Raw genomic sequence first — 18,880 nt, forward strand, 5'->3', positions numbered from 1 at the left:
CAGGACCCCCTGAGGGGTCCTGGATTGGAGAGGGTGTAGGCTGGGCTGAGGGGACCCCCCTCTCCCGTGCACAAATTTCATGCATTGGGCCTCTAGTCTATATAATAAACAGCCAAGGTCGTAAGGACTGTTACCACTACAGGCTCGATCAGACCAGAAGTCAGTGCTGGATTGCCATGGCGACCTAGCACTGACTGCCTAGGGCAGTGATGGCGAATCTTTTGAGCTCGGTGTGTCAGCATTTTGAAAAACCCTAACTTAACTCTGGTGCAGTGTCACATATAGAAATTTTTTGATATTTGCAACCATAGTAAGACAAAGATGTATATTTTTGATATTTTATTTATTTAAATGCCATTTAACAAAGAAAAATCAACCAAAAAAATGAGTTTGCATGCCACCTCTGACACGCATGTCACAGGTTCGCCATTACTGGCCTAGAGGGCTGCAGATCAGGCCTGGAGAGAGACCTGCAGAGAGAGAGGCAGGGTCTGATCCATACCCTCTGTGGCTGCTGTTGATCAGGACTTGCCTTTCTTTCTCTCCCGACCTGGCCAACAGCTGTGCCTCCATTTCTCTCCAGGCCTCCACAGGGGCTGCTGATCAGCCCTGCCTTTCTGATCAGATCCATTGATAGGCCCAGAGATGCTGACTGGCATAGAAACTGACCAATCCGAGCCAAATTGGCCGGCAGAGAAGGGCAGATGGGGGTGAGATCAGGCCAGCAGGGGAGGGCAGTTAGGGGCAATCAGGCCTGCAGGGGAGAGCAGTTGGGGGCAGTCAGGCTGGTGGGGGGGCGGGGGCAGAGAGTTGGAGGCAAGATCAGGCTGGCAAGGGAGGGCAGTTAGGGGTGATCAGGCAGGCAGGCAGAGGCAGGTAGCAGTAATCAGCCAGGCAGATGAGTGATTAGGAGCCAGTGGACCCAGATTGTGAGAGGGGTGTCCCCTGAGGGGTCCCCAATTGGAGTGGGTGCAGGCTGGGCTGAGGGAAACCCCCCCCACCCCCGCACATAAATTTCGTGCACTGGGCCTCTAGTTTAAATATATTGCTCAAAGATAAAATATATCATTTATGTGTATGTGCTAATGTTTTTTTGTGTGTTTTTTTTTAATATATTTTATTGATTTTTTACAGAGAGGAAGGGAGAGAGATAGAGAGTTAGAAACATCGATGAGAGAGAAACATCGATCAGCTGCCTCCTGCACATCTCCTACTGGGGATATGCCCGCAACCCAGGTACATGCCCTTGACCGGAATTGAACCTGGGACCTTTCAGTCTGCAGGCCGATGCTCTACCCACTGAGCCAAACCGGTTTCGGCTGTGCTAATGTTTTTAATAGAGATCTAAACCCTCACTTTTGGAGTTGCTGAGTACTAGTAATAGAGTTGTAAACGGGACTTTAAATAAAGAATTTGCTCATTATTATATTAGTCATGAGAATTATAACTATTGAATCCTTGTAACTGGAAAATACCATAGAGTTCATAAAATGAACTCCATTAATTTTATGAATTAAATCTTTGAAGACCAGGGAGGGAGAAGACTTCAGGCGTGCTGGGTCTTTGCGAGCTTTAGTGCAATAGTCCATGCTGGTTTTATTTGTCTCCTTAAAATCATTACTCAGGTGAAATGCACTTATTGCCTAAGAGTGTGGTTTAGACACCAATCCTGACTGAGGAGTGAAAAGCTTCAGCGTAGGATGTGCAGCTGGAGGGCAGCCTACTCTTTCTGAGCAGAAGTAGGTAACATCATTCATGCAAAGCCTCACGCTTGATTGCATAAATACCCAACATTATTTAAAAAACTGAGAAAAGATCATCTGCGTCTGAAACATCTGGGTGGAGACAGGCGGGCTCTGCGGTTTGTCTCTTCCTAAGGTGTCAGAAGCGATATATGCTCAGGACAGTTTAGTTATCAATTTGGAGCCATTCCCTAAAACCCAGGAAACAAATTAAGTTCTTAATTTGGCCACAACTTTTTCACAATGGCTACACATTAAAATTGCCAGGGAAACCTTCGAAAGCCCTAATGCCCAGACTAATGAAATCAGTATCTGGGTTGGGGCCAAGGCATTGGTAATTTTTTAACACTCCTCAGGTATGCAGTCAAAACCGAGAACTACTGAGTTAGGCATAAAATCAAGCAAAAACAAATTTCCTAAAATGTTCTTTCTGCCAAGGAAATAAAAACAATGTCTCAGCCATTACATTTAACAATTATTCCCAATTTTGTTGGCACTGTCTTTGGAACTTTAAAAAAGTTTAAATAAGTCAATGTTTAAACTTTAGTCTTCAATGACCAACATGTATTTCTCTCCTTCCCTATGTCCTTTGTCTCAAGAAGGATCTGCTTTAAGTGATTTCCCAGACAATAACTGTCTTTATGAAATTCCTAATGCTAGCCTAGCCCTGTCTTATGCATTTTGTACACGTAATTTATTCTTCACAACAGAATTATGCATTAGGTACTGTTATCCTCATTTTATAGAAGGGAAAATTTAGCCTCAGGGCAGCTGATGCAGATGCCTAGACTACACAGCCAGAGATGACAACAGATCTGATGCCCTGAACCACGGGTTTTGCTGTCCTGGCCTTCCACATTCTGAGAGTAACACGGCGTGTGGAAAAGCCCTGGACCAGCATCAGTTCTTGTGCTCTAGTCCTGGGTCTGCCACTAACCTGTGATCTCAGACAAGTCCCACATCCAACTGGACTTGAATTTCTTCACCTCAAGAAAAAAAGAAGAGAGAGAAAAACAAACAAGCAAATCACAAAAGAACATATAAAGAAAGCTAGTCATAGAAAACTACATTTTGTATTATATGAAATTCCATTTATATAAATTTCTAGAAAAGGCAAAGGTACAGAGATGGAGAGTTGATTGGTGGTTGCCTAACACTGAGGGTTGGTGAGGGGATTGACTGGGCAAGAGGCATGAGGGAACTTTTTGGGGTGATGGGAGTGTTCTTAACTGAATTGTGGTGATGGTTGCATAACTGTATAATTTACTAAAAGTCATCTGACTACACACTTGCAATGGGAGAATTTTATGGTTTGTAAACTACACCTCAATGAAGCTGTAAGAAATGGTATTGGGACTTTTACTACAAGATGACTGCTGTATTAACTCTATAAAGGCTATTTGTGGCATTTTCACAATAAGTAACTTACGTAGCTGCATCTTTAACAACATTTTGACCTGCTTTTTATTCATACATTTTAAGTTGGTAACTATTGACAATGTATACATCTGTGTAACCATCACTATAATTAAGGTATAGGACATCTTCACCACCCCAAAAGTTTCCTATCCTTCCCAATCAACCCCCACTTACCATTCCTGGCCCCAGGCACTGCAGACCTGCTTTTTGTCACCATAGATTACATTTCTCTTTACCAGAGTTCCATAAAAATGGATTCAAACCATGTGTATTCTTTGTGTCTGGCTTTTTTCACTAAGCATATTATTTCTGAGATCCATCTATGTTGTGGTATTTATCAGTAATTGCTTCTTTTTATTGCTGAGTAGGATTATATTGCATAGATATATCACAATTTGTCTTTGGCTATTATAGATAATGCTGCTATAAACATTTTGTACAAATATTTTGTGGGCTTATGTTTTCATTTACCTTGGGCAAATACCTATAACTAGGAATGGATTTGCTGGATAACATGGTAAGCATATATTTAACTTGTTAAGAAAATGGCAAACTTTTCCAAAGTGGTTGTACCATTTCAATTTCAACCGTGTATGAAAGTTTCGGTTGCTCCACATTCTCCCCAGCACTTAGTATTATTGCTTAGCATTATTCTATTTTTATATTATTACTGGTAATCTGATATTATTTTATTATTTATATAAACAAAGTTTTTTTCTAAATGAAATTTGTTACTACAAAATTTTGAGGTTTTCTCAAAGTAATAAGACATATGGCTGACTTTTTGAAACTCATTGTGCAAGTGAAGCCCTATTGATTGTCATCAGAGTTAATGAAAAATTCAAATAAATACTGCAATGTAACAAAATTCTCTCATAAAAATTTCAATTATATGCACTAAGTTGAAAAAGGCACCAGCTGTAATTTTAAGTGAGAAATAAAGGTTTAATTGGGAAAAATCTGGACATCTTTATAAAGTATGGTAGAAACCAATTAGTCAATTGACATGGGACTACTTTTTGTAGGGTTAGGCTCATTATTTTTGTATTGCTGCCACAGATGATATGTCATAATGTCCTGAGTTGGGAAAGACACATCTGAGTGTTGGGGCCAGAGTAATTTAATTTCTTGCATCCCAAACGTCTTCCTTTATTCCTGACATGTTGACCTGGACCTTAGGAAAAAATAATAATTAAAACTTGGCTTCCTCTCTTCTACCTCTAATAGTAATGACATGATGATGGAAAGAATGTTCTGAAATAGAAGGCCATAATGTCTTCCTCTACTGCCTTCAAAACATATCTCCTCATAAATTCTTTTAACATCTACAGAATAGCCCACACATTCTCAATGGAGGCAAGATCACTCCCAAAGTGGTGAAATTTGATTCTTGGGGGAGAGGGCAAAAAATTTTTGCTCTTCTTTAAAAATGTATAAAGCACAAATATACATATACTATATAATCATGTCTAGTAGTATATCTGTGGTATTAAATTTCATGGGGGAGAGGGAGATAGAAAAAAATGTCTCTGAAGGCTCTTTAGAGGTGTAATAATGAAAAAGCATTTTGAAATACTGGAATAGACAAAGAACAAGAAAGACCATGCAGAGTTTCAGGGGACTAATCAAGTGAAATGTCTGCTAATCACTACATGCATTTGGTCTGGATTGATCCCTCAGAAACTCCTCAGTCTCATGATATTGCTTGGCCTAAAGTCATTAGCTTTGGAAAAGGAAGGAAGAAATCTAAGATTTGTTAAGAAATACTTGTAAATTGAAACTTTCATTCTTCATCTCACTTTCTTCTAAAACAACACTTCCAAAGAAAGATGTTGACATCTCTGTTTTTATGAATGACGGAACAGAGGCTCAATGGTATGAACACTTTCAAGTTCTATAAAAATACAAGGTAGAATTGAGATAAGATTCCAGGTTTGTTTGATTTCAAAGCCCATGATTTCCTCCACCTCATATGATATGATTGTTGGTTGGTGGGATGGTGTCCCATTCAATTACCCTGAGTTCACTGGAAAGTGATTCAAGTGCCTGAGTCAGACCTGATGTGTTCTCACAGTTCAAATTCCAGGAATGACTAGCCGGTGAGGGTGGGGCTGTCACTGCGATATCCGAGGAGTTGGGGTCGGGGTGCAGTGGAGTTGGGGAGATCCTTCGGGAGGCTCAACAGTCTGGAGCTAACAGGAAACTAAGAGTTTTAGCTAAAAGAGCACCAATCTCAGGACCGCAGAGTGTCCATTAGTCACAAGCTTACATTCCATTCCATATTGGTCGGTGAGGGAGGGGCACTCTAATCCCGACCAAAGGTTGAAGGATCAGTTTTGGCTAGTTGCCTATTTACTCTGATTCACAGCAAAAGGTGGACCTTTTATTCTCCATGATCTCCCATATTTCACTGCCAAGTAACCTATGCTTCAAGGAATGGCTGCTGATTTCAAAATTAAAAAATGAACATGCAGACATTTCTGCTTTTTGTTTTATGCCTAGAGATTAGTATGCAACTTTTTATTTTTTTTTTTAAAAAATATGTTTTTATTGATTTTAGAGAGAGAGAAGAAGAGAGAGGAAGAGGGAAAGAGAGAAACACTGATGGGCTGCCTCCTGCACACCCTTTCTGGGGATCGAGTGCCGGAAGCCAGTCCATCCTTGCTGCTTGACTCAGTCGCTGCAGGGAAGAAACATCTGCACAGCATATGTTTCAAGGGACCTGGCGTATGTGACATACTGTTCTTAATATGTTTGCTCACCTTCTTGGTGCTATGTGTTTTAACCAAGATCACCTCTCTGAGAAAGGTGTTTCCCCAGGTAGGGATTTTTCCCTGAAGTTAGGGAGGCAATAAAACCCCTTAACTAAATGCCAGGCGGGTAGTTAATCACTTTAACTAGGAACTATCACCCTTAAGCTACATAATCTTTACTCCCTGGAATGGAGATAAGAAACGCCCTAACCTTTGGAATAGAAATTGACAGGATTAAAATCAACTGGTATAAATACAGATGTAACAAGACAATACAACATAGAACTTGGCTGGAGATCCTGGCTAGAGATCCTGGCTAGGCTGCCGATCAACTGAACGCTGTCTCTATGTCATTCCTTCTTCGCCGACTCCGTCCACACCTTTGGGGACCCCTGGACCTGCTGGGGTTGAACCCTAACAATCGAGTCCACAATCTGGGCATGTTCCCTGACTAAGAATTGCACCTGAGACCTCCCAGTGCATGGGATGATGCTCAATCAATGGAGCCATACTGGCCAGGGCTGTAAAACTTTTTGTGTAAAATCTCATCCACACATTTAGAGTTAAATCTTTAATCTTTTGGCTACCTGACATTACATACCTGCTTTATTTTCTATGTCTTCCTTTCTTTTCCTTTTCCAGAGACAGGTTGTCATTGTAACTGTGATTGATTATCTACCTTTGGGAGTAGAACCTTAACCTTTAACTTCTCCTGGGAGGACAAAAACCACATGTTCTTATCACCCCTCTCCCTTATACTTCATGCCAATCTCCAAGCAAAGAAAAATTAAGTGCAAGAAAGACTGCTTGCCCTGTGGTAGGGAAGAAGAGAGGATACTAAGCTCAAAGTCAGGAGAGGAAATGGCTTTCGTGCCATGTTCATTTTTTTTTCCTTAAAAGAGATGTAATGCATGATGCTTGCCTCACTCTGCTGTGACAAACCCTGTGTGCGCAAAATGAAAGAAACCTCAGGAAATGTTCGCATATCACTCATAAGCAAGGACAGTTGAGATTGTTCTTTTCTTTTTTAGTATGTTTTTAAAGAGAGAGGAAGGGAGAGAGATAGAGAGGTAGAAATATAATTAAGAGAGAAACATCATCAATAGGCTGCCACCTGAATGCCCCCTAATGGGGATTGAGCCTGCAAACCGGGCATGTGCCCTCACCAGGAATAGAACTGGTGACCTTCTGGTTCCTCAGTTGACACTCAGCGGCTGTTATTTTATTTTCTAGCCAAAGTAATAGGCCTAAGATCTATCCTGAAGGACAAATAGCAAGCATTTCACAAGAGGTTATGGGTCATCTTGCTCTATGCTTGTCTGCAAATAAATTAGACATAGAAAACAGGAAATACATATTCCAAGGTACTATGTAATACCGGAGAGGCTCAGTGGGGAGATTGCTAGTTATTTTTAATCCTCAAGGAAGACCTGAGGTATAAGGGCCACTTGGGTGGCATGTAGGACAACAAAGAGAACGTGAGGCACATCCGGGAAGGTGCTCTGCCTTTGCTCTCTCCCCTGTTAATGCCTCACTTCTTGCAGGCCAGAGTCTAGGGAGGCAGAGGGCTGTAACTGCTGGGTTAGCACTTTCGTCCAGGTGGTTTCCTGTGTGGAAGTACAGAGCACTGGGAAGCGTAGAGAGAGCTGGTGGTGCTCTGAACATTTCTGGGCAGTAGCTTGAGAGATTGGAAAAAGCTTTAACTAGAAGCCAAAAGTCTTAGTGTTGATCTCAAAATTCCACTCTCTAGACATTTGAACTTTTGCACATTACTCAACTCTCTCAAACTTGGTGTACTTATTTGAAAAAGGTTTTAAAATGGAGGTATAATTCACATACTGTAATATTCACCCTCTTCAGAGTATATAATTCAATGGCTGTTAGTATATTCAAAAGTTGCACAACTATCAACACTTTCAAATTCCAGAACCTTTTAATCACTTGACTAAAACCAAAACACTCATACCCACTAGTAGTCACTCTGCATTCCTCCCTCCTCCCAGGTCATGGCAACCACTAATTTACTTTCTGCCTCTGCAGCTCTGCAGAGTTGCCTGTTCTGGACATTTCATGTAAATGGAACATGCAATGCGTGTTCTGGCTTCTATCACTTAGCACATGTTTTCAAGGTCATCCATGTTGAGATGTGTAGCAAAATTTCATTATTTTTTTAAAAATTGATTTTAGAGAGAGAAAGAGAGACATGTGAGAGAGAATTATTGATCAGCTGCCCTGATTAAGAATCAAACCCATAACCTGGATATGTGCCCTGACTAGGAATAGAACCTGGTACCTTTTAAGCCAGAGCAAAGTTTCATTACTTTTAATGGCCAAATAATATTTCAGTTGTGGTTCTATATCTAGTCATTCATTCATCCACCCATCCATCCTTCCATCCATCCATCATCACTCATGTTTCACTGATCATCTGTTATGAACCAGTCTTGTCCTAGGCTCTTGGGACACATTGATTCATATTTATTACATGAATAAATGCAGGCACACATTTATTAGTAAATACATAAAGATAATTATGAGATCTTCTAAATCCCTCAGTTAAAAAATTAGGTTAATGGATTATTTATGACTTTTAATTTTGGAAAGTCTTTGTATAGATAAAAGAAGAGCTCTGTATACCACTAGCTTTGTTTGAAACATGCTTTTCTGTATTCTGCAGGGCTTTTAAATTATAATCATTTTAAATGTCATTATAAATTTGTCTGTTTTTCATATTATTCAAAAATAAAAAAAAGAAAGGCAGAATTCATGACCCACCCAACTGCTTGAAGGCCTGGGTTATTCAGCTATTTGAGCAATAGGCACAATGTGATTTTTGTACATGTTTCTTAACACAATTGTACAATTGTATGTAGGAAACATTAAAAAACGTTAGCTTCTATACATGGTTTTGGCATTGCCAATTATTGTTGATTGTTAATTCTAAATCTAAGTACTGCAGGAATGATCCTGGGTTCTTGTTTAGATTCTGCCTCAAGGAAGCTGTAAGAACTTAGGTCGAAGGCAGGAGGGAGGCTTGCTTCATGGGCCAGAGACTGTGGTAGTTGCACAGGGCCCCATGATCCAGAGGCCCATGCTTGGTTTAATGCTCTGTTGGAGCTGTCTTGAAATTTTTAATACTTTGTGAAAAATAGGTCTTGTAAATTATGTAGCTGGTCCTGGAGAGAACAGACATTTGTTGAGTGTCTACTCTACCTGCTACTTAATTTGACCCCTCAGAGCCTTGTTTTGAAGAGTAATGTTTCTTTATTTTTAAAATGGGAGGATTGGCCCTGGCTTGTGTGGCTCGGTTGGTTGGAACTCATCCTATGCATGGAAGGGTGGTGGGTTTGGGGCCCTACAGGAGGCAGCTAATCGAGATTTCTCTCTCACATCAATGTTTCTCTCTCTCTCACTCTCTCTCTCTTTCCTCCTCTTTCTAAAAATCAATTTTAAAATAAGAGGATTAGACTTCATATTCTTTAAGGTCACACACTTGCAAGTCTAAAATTCTCTAATTCTAGGTCATGTAAAATGTTCTTGTGAAGGCAATATTGTTGTACCAATTATTTCTTCTTTTTTCAAGATTCATCTTAATTGTTATGTTTTCCTGGAAATCTTCCTTCCTTTATCCAGTCTCACTTAGTAACATTTCTTCTGGGTCTGCATGTCCCCTTTGCATGACAAGAGCTTTTTTTGTGTGTGTGTGTGAACTGGGTATAGAGTAAAACCGGTTTCTGTCTCTCCTACTGCAGTTTATGCTCCCTAAAATCAGGTATTTTATAACTTACAAAATGCTATTTTGTTTTAGCAGAAACTTTAAACCACACTATTTTAACACACTTCTGTGAGGAAACTGAGAAATGCTTCTTAAAATAAGTAAGATTAAACAGTTTATTAGCAGAAACAAAAATTCAGAGTTGTCAGTGCTTGATGTTATTAAAGATGGGACAATCCTAAGGCAAATGCATAGCCCAAAACAGAGTCACTGGGATATAGAACTGAAGACATGCAATGAGAAAAGGAGTTAGGACATTTTCCCAAGTAAGTTCAATTTAAAAGCACTATAGCTTTAAAATGATGTATGTATAACAGTATGGGAATCTAAATAAACAAAAAGCAATATCTATTCATGTTGAAAAAATAATCAAAAGGTACAGAAGGGTATAAAATTAAAAAGTAAAAGTTCTCTTCACCCTAAACCACACTCTCATTTCCCAAAGATATTCTCCAATAAGTTTCTTGAGTGTCCTTCTGGAAATGCTTTATGAATAGTATATTTATATAGTCTTGCTTTTATAAAAGTAGGATTCTATTTACACATAGTTTGTTCTTTGCCTTTTAATTTAGTAATATTTCTTAGACCTTCTCCCATGCTGGCACTCATAGATCCCTTTTATTCTTTTTCAGGAATGAATGCTCTTCTACCACCCAGCTTGAACATTGTTAATTAAATCAACCCTTTCTGAGGAATATTAATGCTGTTTTCCATTTGGAGAGTATAAAAAATCACAGTGAAGAACTCCACATCAGACTATTTATCCAGCAATGAAACTGCTTAAAGTCGCTATGATTTGTATGAAGGAAAGAACGAATTCAGTACTCAACTTAATGACACAGAGACAACTTTAAATATATTTGTTTATTCTTGTTCTCCAACTGCTTTTAGAAAGATTTTACAATTGGTGTGACATCATTTTTCAAAGTAATTACTGGCTCCCAAAAATAATTTCTAAAAAATCAGTCTGTACTTTAAAACAGGGGTCCTCAAACTTTTTAAACAGGGGCCAGTTCACTGTCCCTCAGACCATTGGAGGACTAGACTATAGTTTAAAAAAAAGCTATGAACAAATTCCTATGCACACTGCACACATCTTATTTTGAAGTAATAAAACAAAACGGGAACAAATACAATATTTGTATTTGCATGTGGCCCGCGGGCCATAGTTTGAGGACCCCTGCTTTAAAAGACCGACTAAAACTTTCTGTTTCAGCAATGTGAACACTTGGAGTAGGATTAATGTTCATTTTTAATAATTTTTTGCAGAAATAAAATCAGAGTCTACTATTACTTATATTTACACTAGAGGCCCAGTGCACGAATTCATGAACCAGTAGGGTTCCTTGGCCTGGCCTTTGGGATTGGGTCGAAACTGGCTCTCTGACATCCCCCGAGGGGTTCCGTATTGTGTGAGGCCGAGGGACCCCACTGATGCACGATTGGGGCAGTACATGATCGGGCAGGGGCACAATCGGGCCAAGGAGAGATACGGGAGGTTGGCCAGCTGGGAAGGGACCATGAGAGGGCTCCGGGGTGTGTCTGGCCTGTCTTGCTCAGTCCTGATTGGCCAAACCCTAGCAGCAAGCTCACCTACCAATCAGAGCATCTTCCCTCTGGTGGTCAGTGCATGTCATAGTGACTGGTTGACTGTCTGCCCCCTGGGGTCAGTGCACATCATAGGGAGCGGGTAAGTGACCTTAGCATATTATTAGCATACTAGAGGCCCAGTGCACAAAAATTTGTGCACCCCGGGTGGGTCCCTCCTCCCAGCTTGTGCCCTCTCACAGTATGGGACCCCTCGGGGGATGATCACCTGCTGGGTTAGGCCTGCTCCCTTGGGGATTGGGCCTAAGCTGGCAGTTAGACATCCCTCTGGCAGCCTGGGAGCCCTCAAGGGTGTCCACTTGCCAGCGGGGAGCAGGTCTAAGCTGCAATCGGACATCCTTAGCACTGCTGAGGAGGCAAAAGAAACTCCCACAACCACCGCTGTACTGGCAGCTATCAGCCTGGCTTGTGGCTTAGCAGAGCTCCCCCTGTGGGAGCGCCCTGACCACCAGGGGGCAGCTCCAGCATGAGCATCTGCCCCTTGGTGGTCAGTGTGTGTCATAGTGACCAGTTATTCCCAGTTGTTCTGTTGTTAGGGTCAATTTGCATATTACTCTTTTATTATATAGGAGTGCCTGGCCAGCCTGGGTGAGGGGCTGATGGCTGTTTGCAGGCTGGCCACAGACCCTTCAGGGTGGAGATCCCCGCTGGGGTGCCTGGCCAGCCTGGGTGAGGGGCTGAAGGCTGTTTGCAGGCTGGCCACAGCCCCTTCAGGGTAGGGGTACCCCCTGGGGTGCCTGGCCATCCTGGGTGAGGGGCTGAGGGCCATTTTCAGGCTGGCTAAGACCCCCAGTGGGGACCCTCACCCCATGAGGGTGTGGCCATCCTGGGTGAGTGGCTAATGGCTGTTTGCATCTGGACAAGCCCCCCAGCGGGGACCCTCATCCCATGAGAGTGTGGCCATCCTGGGTGAGGGGCTGATGGCTTTTTGCAGTCTGGCCATGACCCACAGCCACCCAAGTTCCCAATGGAGGCTGGCTGGAAGCAGGTATCTGGGATTTATTTGTCTTCTATAATTGAAACTTTGTTGTTATGAGCGGAGGCCACAGCTGGCTCAGGGCAGGTGGGAAACTTGGTTTCCTCCATCGCCGGGGCAACCAAGCCTCCTGCTTGCTCCAGCTCCGTGGCTGCAGGCCACCATCTTGGTTGGGTTAATTTGCATATAGTCCCTCTGATTGGTTGGTGGGTGTGGCTTGGGGTGTAGTGAAAGTATGGTCAATTAGCATCTTTGTCTTTTATTAGTGTAGATTATGCTTTGATTGATTGAACGGTGGCTGACTGGACACTTAGCATATTAGGCTTTTATTACATAAGACAAATTCTTTTACAAATTGTGCTGACAACATCGTTGATTTTGGGGTAAGTTTTCTCTCTATCAATTATCTCTAATCAAACAGAGAGTGAGTTCCCTCAGGCCTGACTCCACTCTAGCTCACCTTTCTGACACTCATGAGGTCCAATAAACTCTCCTTTGCATAAAAGTAATTGAGTAAAAGTTTTATAATTGATTATTTGTATTGGGAACCAAAAATATTAGATCATAGAATTGTTCAGATATATATAATATTTTAAATAAATATAATATAATATAATATTATATTTGAAATAAATGTTTAATAAGTTCATTGCAAAGTTGTGGTCCAGGTAATTTTCACCTACTCTAACTTAGGAAACAATACAAAAAGTAAATGCAAACAAGCCTAGAGCATGTGAAGATTTTCCTGCAAAGAATGATTAGATTTTTAAATGTTTTCAGACCTCACTCCCTTGGTTTCTTCATCTTATTTTAAAAAAAAATATTTTATTGACTTTTTACAGAGAGGAGGGGAGAGGGATAGAGAGTTAGAAACATTGATGAGAGAGCTGCCTTCTGCACGGCCCCACTGGGGATGTGACCCCTACCAGAATCAAACCAGGGACCCCTGAGTTCACAGGCCGAAGCTCTATCCCTAAGTCAAACCGGTCAAGGCGGTTTCTTGATCTTGATAGTAACAATTAACTTTAAAAAATACTTTAAATATCAGAATGCTCTCAGACTTAGAATGTTCCCTTCTTCTTCTTCTTCTTTTTCTTCTTCTTCTTCTTCTTCTTCTTCTTCTTCTTCTTCTTCTTCTTCTTCTTCTTCTTCTTCTTCTTCTTTTTTAAATAGAAAAATTGGGAGCCAATTATTTAGACCATGCTTTTAAAAGGTCACCTTGTTTTCCATTCCTCTGTAATTGTGTAATAAGAGTTGAATGGCTTTGGGCAAATCACTTTATCTTGCAGAGCCTTAGTTCTGTCCTATATAAAGCTAAAATAACCTTGAATATCCATTTCAGTGCTAAAATGGTATGACTCCAAGGTTGTGGTAAGAGTAGAGAGGTGTTACAGGTGTTGCAAAGGACACATGATGAAAGAGGAAAGATTATGGGATGTTCCTCAAGAGGTTAATTCTTCTTAGAATTCATTAAAGAAAATATATTTCTCAGTTTATGCTTAGAAGTAAATATATATTTATTCTTACAATATATTCCTATTATTTCAGCTTATAAACATATTTGCCAGATTCAAAGAGGTCTCCCAACCACCAAAAAATGCCACATATCAAGTGGATATAAAAAGGCACAGATGTAGCAAATATAGAACCAATACATTTTTGCCTTTGTCTCAAGATAGACTGTCTCATGGAATCTTTACACATGGATTGAATTGTTTTTAAGTATGGCAGTCAACAATAATAAGAAACAGAAATGCTGTCGCAATGGCTGGGTCTCTAGTTACCCAGTGTCTGAGCAGAGAATTAGGAAAGAGTGGGGCTATTCAATAATCCACAATGACTACTGTGCGTGCGTGTGTTTGTATTTGTATATGTATCTACCTCAATAAAACAACCCATTTCAAGGTTCCATATATTTCTCTTTAGTCATTAATTTCTTGAGTGTCTGCTATTTGTTAGGCACTAGTGATATGTGGTCAGTAGGGGAAACAGATATTGAATAAATAATCATACCAACACATAGATAACAATGAATTGTGACAATGCTAAGAAGGACAATAAAGGGTATAACGAGAAACAAAAACAGGGTCACATTTAGATTATACAATCAATAAATGAAAACTCTGAGGAGGAAGTAGCTAAGACATGATGCATGAGCAGGAGGTAGTTAGGAAAGATTTTAGGCAGAGAACTAGACTAAGCTTGAGAAAGTGAAAAGCTGGGGAGAGTTTAAAAACAAACAAGCAAACAAACAAACAAAACTGGTTGTGCCAGTACCCAGAGAAGAGAAGCAGAGTATACAGCTGGGAGGCTGTAGGCCTTGTGGATCTTGATAAGGACTTTTAATTTGAATACCTGATTTTTCTTAATGTTTTGAATCTTACTGGTTAGGGATGTAACCCTATCAGATTTGTGTATTCAAAATCTTCCACTGACTGCTCTGTGGGTAATCCATTAGAAGTGAGCAATTGTGGATTTGGGGAGATTTGTTTAGATTTGCTATATTATAATAGTCAACATGAGGATAGTGGTAGATTGAATTAAGTGACAGCAAAGGAGCTGTAGAGAAGTGGATAGATTTTTAACATATTTTGAGGGCAGAATCACAAGTACTATGTCTTAACACCTCTGGGATCTTAAAAAAGATATTAGTTTACTTTGTCTACTACTTTAGAATACTCTGGAAAGGTGGAAAGGTACTTTTCCACTTCCCTTCAAGAAAACAGGTCTTATGAAAGCAGGGCATAGTGAGGCACACTGAAGGATCATCCCAGATAAGATGGGGAGGAGTCCCAAGGTGGAGGAGGTGATGTGGGTGGGAAAAAGTGTGGGATTTCCCAAGACTTGAAGATGTGTGAGGGTCGAGGAGCTAGTCTTATTTATATGCTTGCCTGATACTCATGGCACCTTAAACAAAAAGCAGACTTTAGTTGTTACTGTTCATGATGACAGTGATAGGTAGCAGGCAGTTTTTAGAATAGCATTGGCAAATAAATGTTGAGAAACTGTTATTGAGAAGAAGACTGTGGCTGGGGTAAACATGGAAACAGCTGGAGAGCATGTGGTTCTCCTCACATCTGGGAGCTATGAAAAGCAATAGTAATAGAGGCATTCCATATGGCTCCACCCTCAACCAAATGCTATGTAGCCACCTTCCAAAACCGGCAGATCTTCAGCAAAATGAAAATGGCCTTGTCATTCATGAATCAGGGACAAAGGTTCCTGTTTCATTTTGAATATCATGACCCAGGTAAATCCAATCCAGTCACTTTACAGAATAATTCAGGATGTAGGAAAATAGGAACTCATAAATTGTTCAATCTTTTTTGAAGTCAGATCTGGTGATATCTATAAGAAACGTTAAAGTGTGCATTTCCTCCCCTCTCCTCATAGGAAATGAATTAATCATAGCTTTGATTCATTATATACACACTAGTGGCCTGTGCACAAATTTTTGCAATGAAATCCCAAAGGGGACCTCATGTCCTGTGGGACACAATGCCCCCAAGGACTTAAAAGAGGAGATTGATATTCGACTATCCAGGGTTCAGGATATCAAGTATGAACCTCAGCTCCTTGCGGATGATGATGCAAGACTGCTGCAGCTGGTCACCCAGGGAAATCAGAGTTGCTACAACTATTTACACAGGATGAAAGCTCTGGATGCCATCCGTGCCTCTGAAATCCCATTTCATGCTGGAGGCCGGCATCCCCGTTCCTTAATGGGCAAGAATTTTCTCTCCTACCTGCTAGATCTTCGAAACACTAGTACTCCTTTCAATGGTGTGCGCAAGGCCCTCAGTGATACCCTGCTGGATGGCTATGAGACAGCCCGCTATGGGACTAGAGTCTTTGGCCAGAGAGAGTACCTGCGCTATCAGGAGGCCCTGAGTGAGCTGGCCACAGTGGTCAAAGCATGAACTGGGAACTCTCAGCGACAACATCAGTCAGCAGCCAAAGACCTACCCCAGGCTCCTGGAGTTTCCCCAACAACCATACAGGTGACATACCTCCCCTCCAGCCAGAAGAGTGAACGTGCCAAGCACTTCCTTGAATTGAAGAGCTTCAAGGACAACTATAACACACTAGAGAGTACTCTGTGATGGCACTGAAGGACTTGCTGTTGATGGAGCCAGAGAGACTGCATTGTGCTTGCCGGGTGCGCCTCAGGTCATCTGGATCAGCAGGCCCAGACTGGATCAGCTGAAGCTCCCGGTAGTGTCCACAGCTCTTAGAGCTCATGCCTAGAGAATCATTCTCCAAACCTTCCTTATGGCCAGTTTCAAAACTCCAGTTAAGACTTTATTTTCCCTTGGTAGCACTTTTTTCTGGAGTTGAATTAAGATGTTTTTCTTAATGTTTCTGTCAGAGCTTCCTTAAAAATCCTCACTTGGTTTTGATCATAGTTCATCTGCCCCTTTCTAGACTATAATCCCAAGGGCGAGAGAGTTGGGGTGACAGGGGAAGAACGGTCAGACCAATGCACTGGTCTGACTTTATAAATTAATAAAATGAACAATTAAACAACAAAAAAGGGGGGGGGGTTCCCTTAACCACTTAGCCCGGCCTGCACCCTCTCCAATCGGGGACATCCCTCTCACAATCTGGGACTGCTGGCTCCTAACTGCTCACCTGCATGCCTGCCTGCCTGATCACCCCTAACTGCCTCTGCCTGCCTGCCTGATTGCCCCTAACCCCTCTGCCTGCCTGCCTGATTGACTATAACCTCTCTGCCTGCCTGCCTGCCTGCCTGATAGCCCCCAACTGCCCTCCCCTGCTGGCCTGATCACCCCTAACTGTCTCTGCCTCAGCCCCCACCACCATGGCTTTGTCGGGAAGGAAGTCGGATGTCTGGAAGACAGCCGGTCAACCTGGTCTAATTAGCATATTACCCTTTTATTAGTACAGATGGTTTTCTCTCTTTTTTTTTTTTTTGTACTTGCTTGCTTATTTATTTGTAGTAAATCCTTAGAGTATCACATTCACCACCTAAAACAAATGCTCAGATCTTGGTGATAACCGACATCTAACCATAAACGTCTCTGAATTTCATCCTTATTCCCTCCTATCTGAGGTAACCTGACTCTCATATTTATGACCCCATGCTTTCTATTTAATATAGATTTTTGTAACATTAGTATTTCTAAAATTTTAGTTTTGTTTTTTGTATGCATTTACACACATAGATGTGGCTGTGTGTTTTAATCTTTATGGACTTGTGTTTTGATTTAGTAATATATTTTGTTTTAAACTTTATGGACATATATTTTTAATTAATAATATATTGCTAAGATACCCATAGTGTTGTATGTTACTCTGATTCACTTATTTTGACTCCTGAATCATATAATGTTTTATACAGTACAGCCCGTTTATGCTCTCTTCTTTTCATAGGCACTTAGGCTGTGTTCAGTTTTTGCTGGCTTAACCCAAACATCCCAATAGAGTCTGACACCAGGTGTCAGAGGCTGTAGAACCACAGCATCACTTATACATTCCTGGGGGAGATTGAGTTGGTGCAACAACTTTGGAAAACTGTTTTCCATGATCTCTTGAAGGAGAGTATCCATCTACCCTCTCACTAGGATGACAATACATGGCCTAAACCAAGACATGTCTGAGAATAAAAAGTAGCACTAATAGAGTGAGTTCCTGGGTCAGCAGGGATTACTGGGACTGACTTGGGAAAAATAAGTCATATGGTCATATATCCAAAACTCGGGAAGTCCACTCCCAGGAGACTGTTGTATCTGCTCAGAAAAAATCCTGTGTAAGAATGTTCAGAGCAACCATCTTCACGTGATCATCTAGGAATTTATTGTAAGGAAATTATACTAGATAAGTAAACATTTATTTACTGTTATGCATCAAAGTATTTTTATAATCATGAAAAATCTGGAAAGTATCCAAATATTGACAATGCAGGCTTGGTTAAAATGGTGGTGGTACATTCATAAATGGCTTATTAGGCAGTCAGTTAAGATGCTGTTACAGAGGAATCTTTGTGGGAAATGTTCATAATATGTTGAGGAAAAAGCAGATTACAAATCAGTATGCTCATCATGACACTGTTTTAAAAAATGAATATTTACATTAAAAAGAGACTAGAACGATGCATTTTACAGCATTAGTAATGGTGGATTTCTGAGAAACATTTACTTTTTAATTTGCTTCCCTATATTATTATCTTCCCTATGATAATTTTGCATTTTTTACAAGTAAAAAGAAGAAAACCAAATGAAAAGCAAATGCTATTGATTATATATTTTGGCTAGAAGCTGTTCTGTTACTGTTGTCCCCATAATGTGTCATTTTATGTCCAGAGTGCCTGGACAGCAGCTTTCCTACACTATGCTCAACTCACCAAACAAAATGTCCACTGCATTCACGAAAAATTATCTCCCTTGTCAAAACACTACGTAGGTGGCCACAAACATTAGTTGGTTCAGACTGTCATAGCTTGGCTTCTTAATTGCAGTCACTTAGCAACCTACTGAGAGAGTCCTAATGCCTTAAGTGCTGTGAAGAGAGTGTGAAGAGACTACTAATTATAGAACTGGAAACTTCTGGAAGGTAAATACTAAACTTTGGGACTTTGGAGCTTGGT

The 18,880-nt window shown here is 40.8% G+C and overlaps 1 protein-coding gene and 1 pseudogene across 2 annotated transcripts in view; one reads left to right on the plus strand and one right to left on the minus strand.

Annotated features, from left to right (window-relative positions):
- Positions 1-18,880, minus strand: part of PHLDB2 (pleckstrin homology like domain family B member 2) — a 229,086-nt gene that overhangs the window by 156,074 nt on the left and 54,132 nt on the right. The gene's annotated exons all lie outside the window — the stretch shown is intronic.
- On the plus strand, positions 15,996-16,376 carry LOC308517262 (protein C1orf43 homolog; annotated as a pseudogene). Its single transcript has one exon. The product of its transcript is annotated as a protein C1orf43 homolog (transcript).

The sequence above is a fragment of the Myotis nattereri genome (genome assembly GCF_964212035.1).
Source record: "Myotis nattereri genome assembly, chromosome: 3".
Classification (NCBI taxonomy): Eukaryota; Metazoa; Chordata; class Mammalia; order Chiroptera; family Vespertilionidae; genus Myotis; species Myotis nattereri.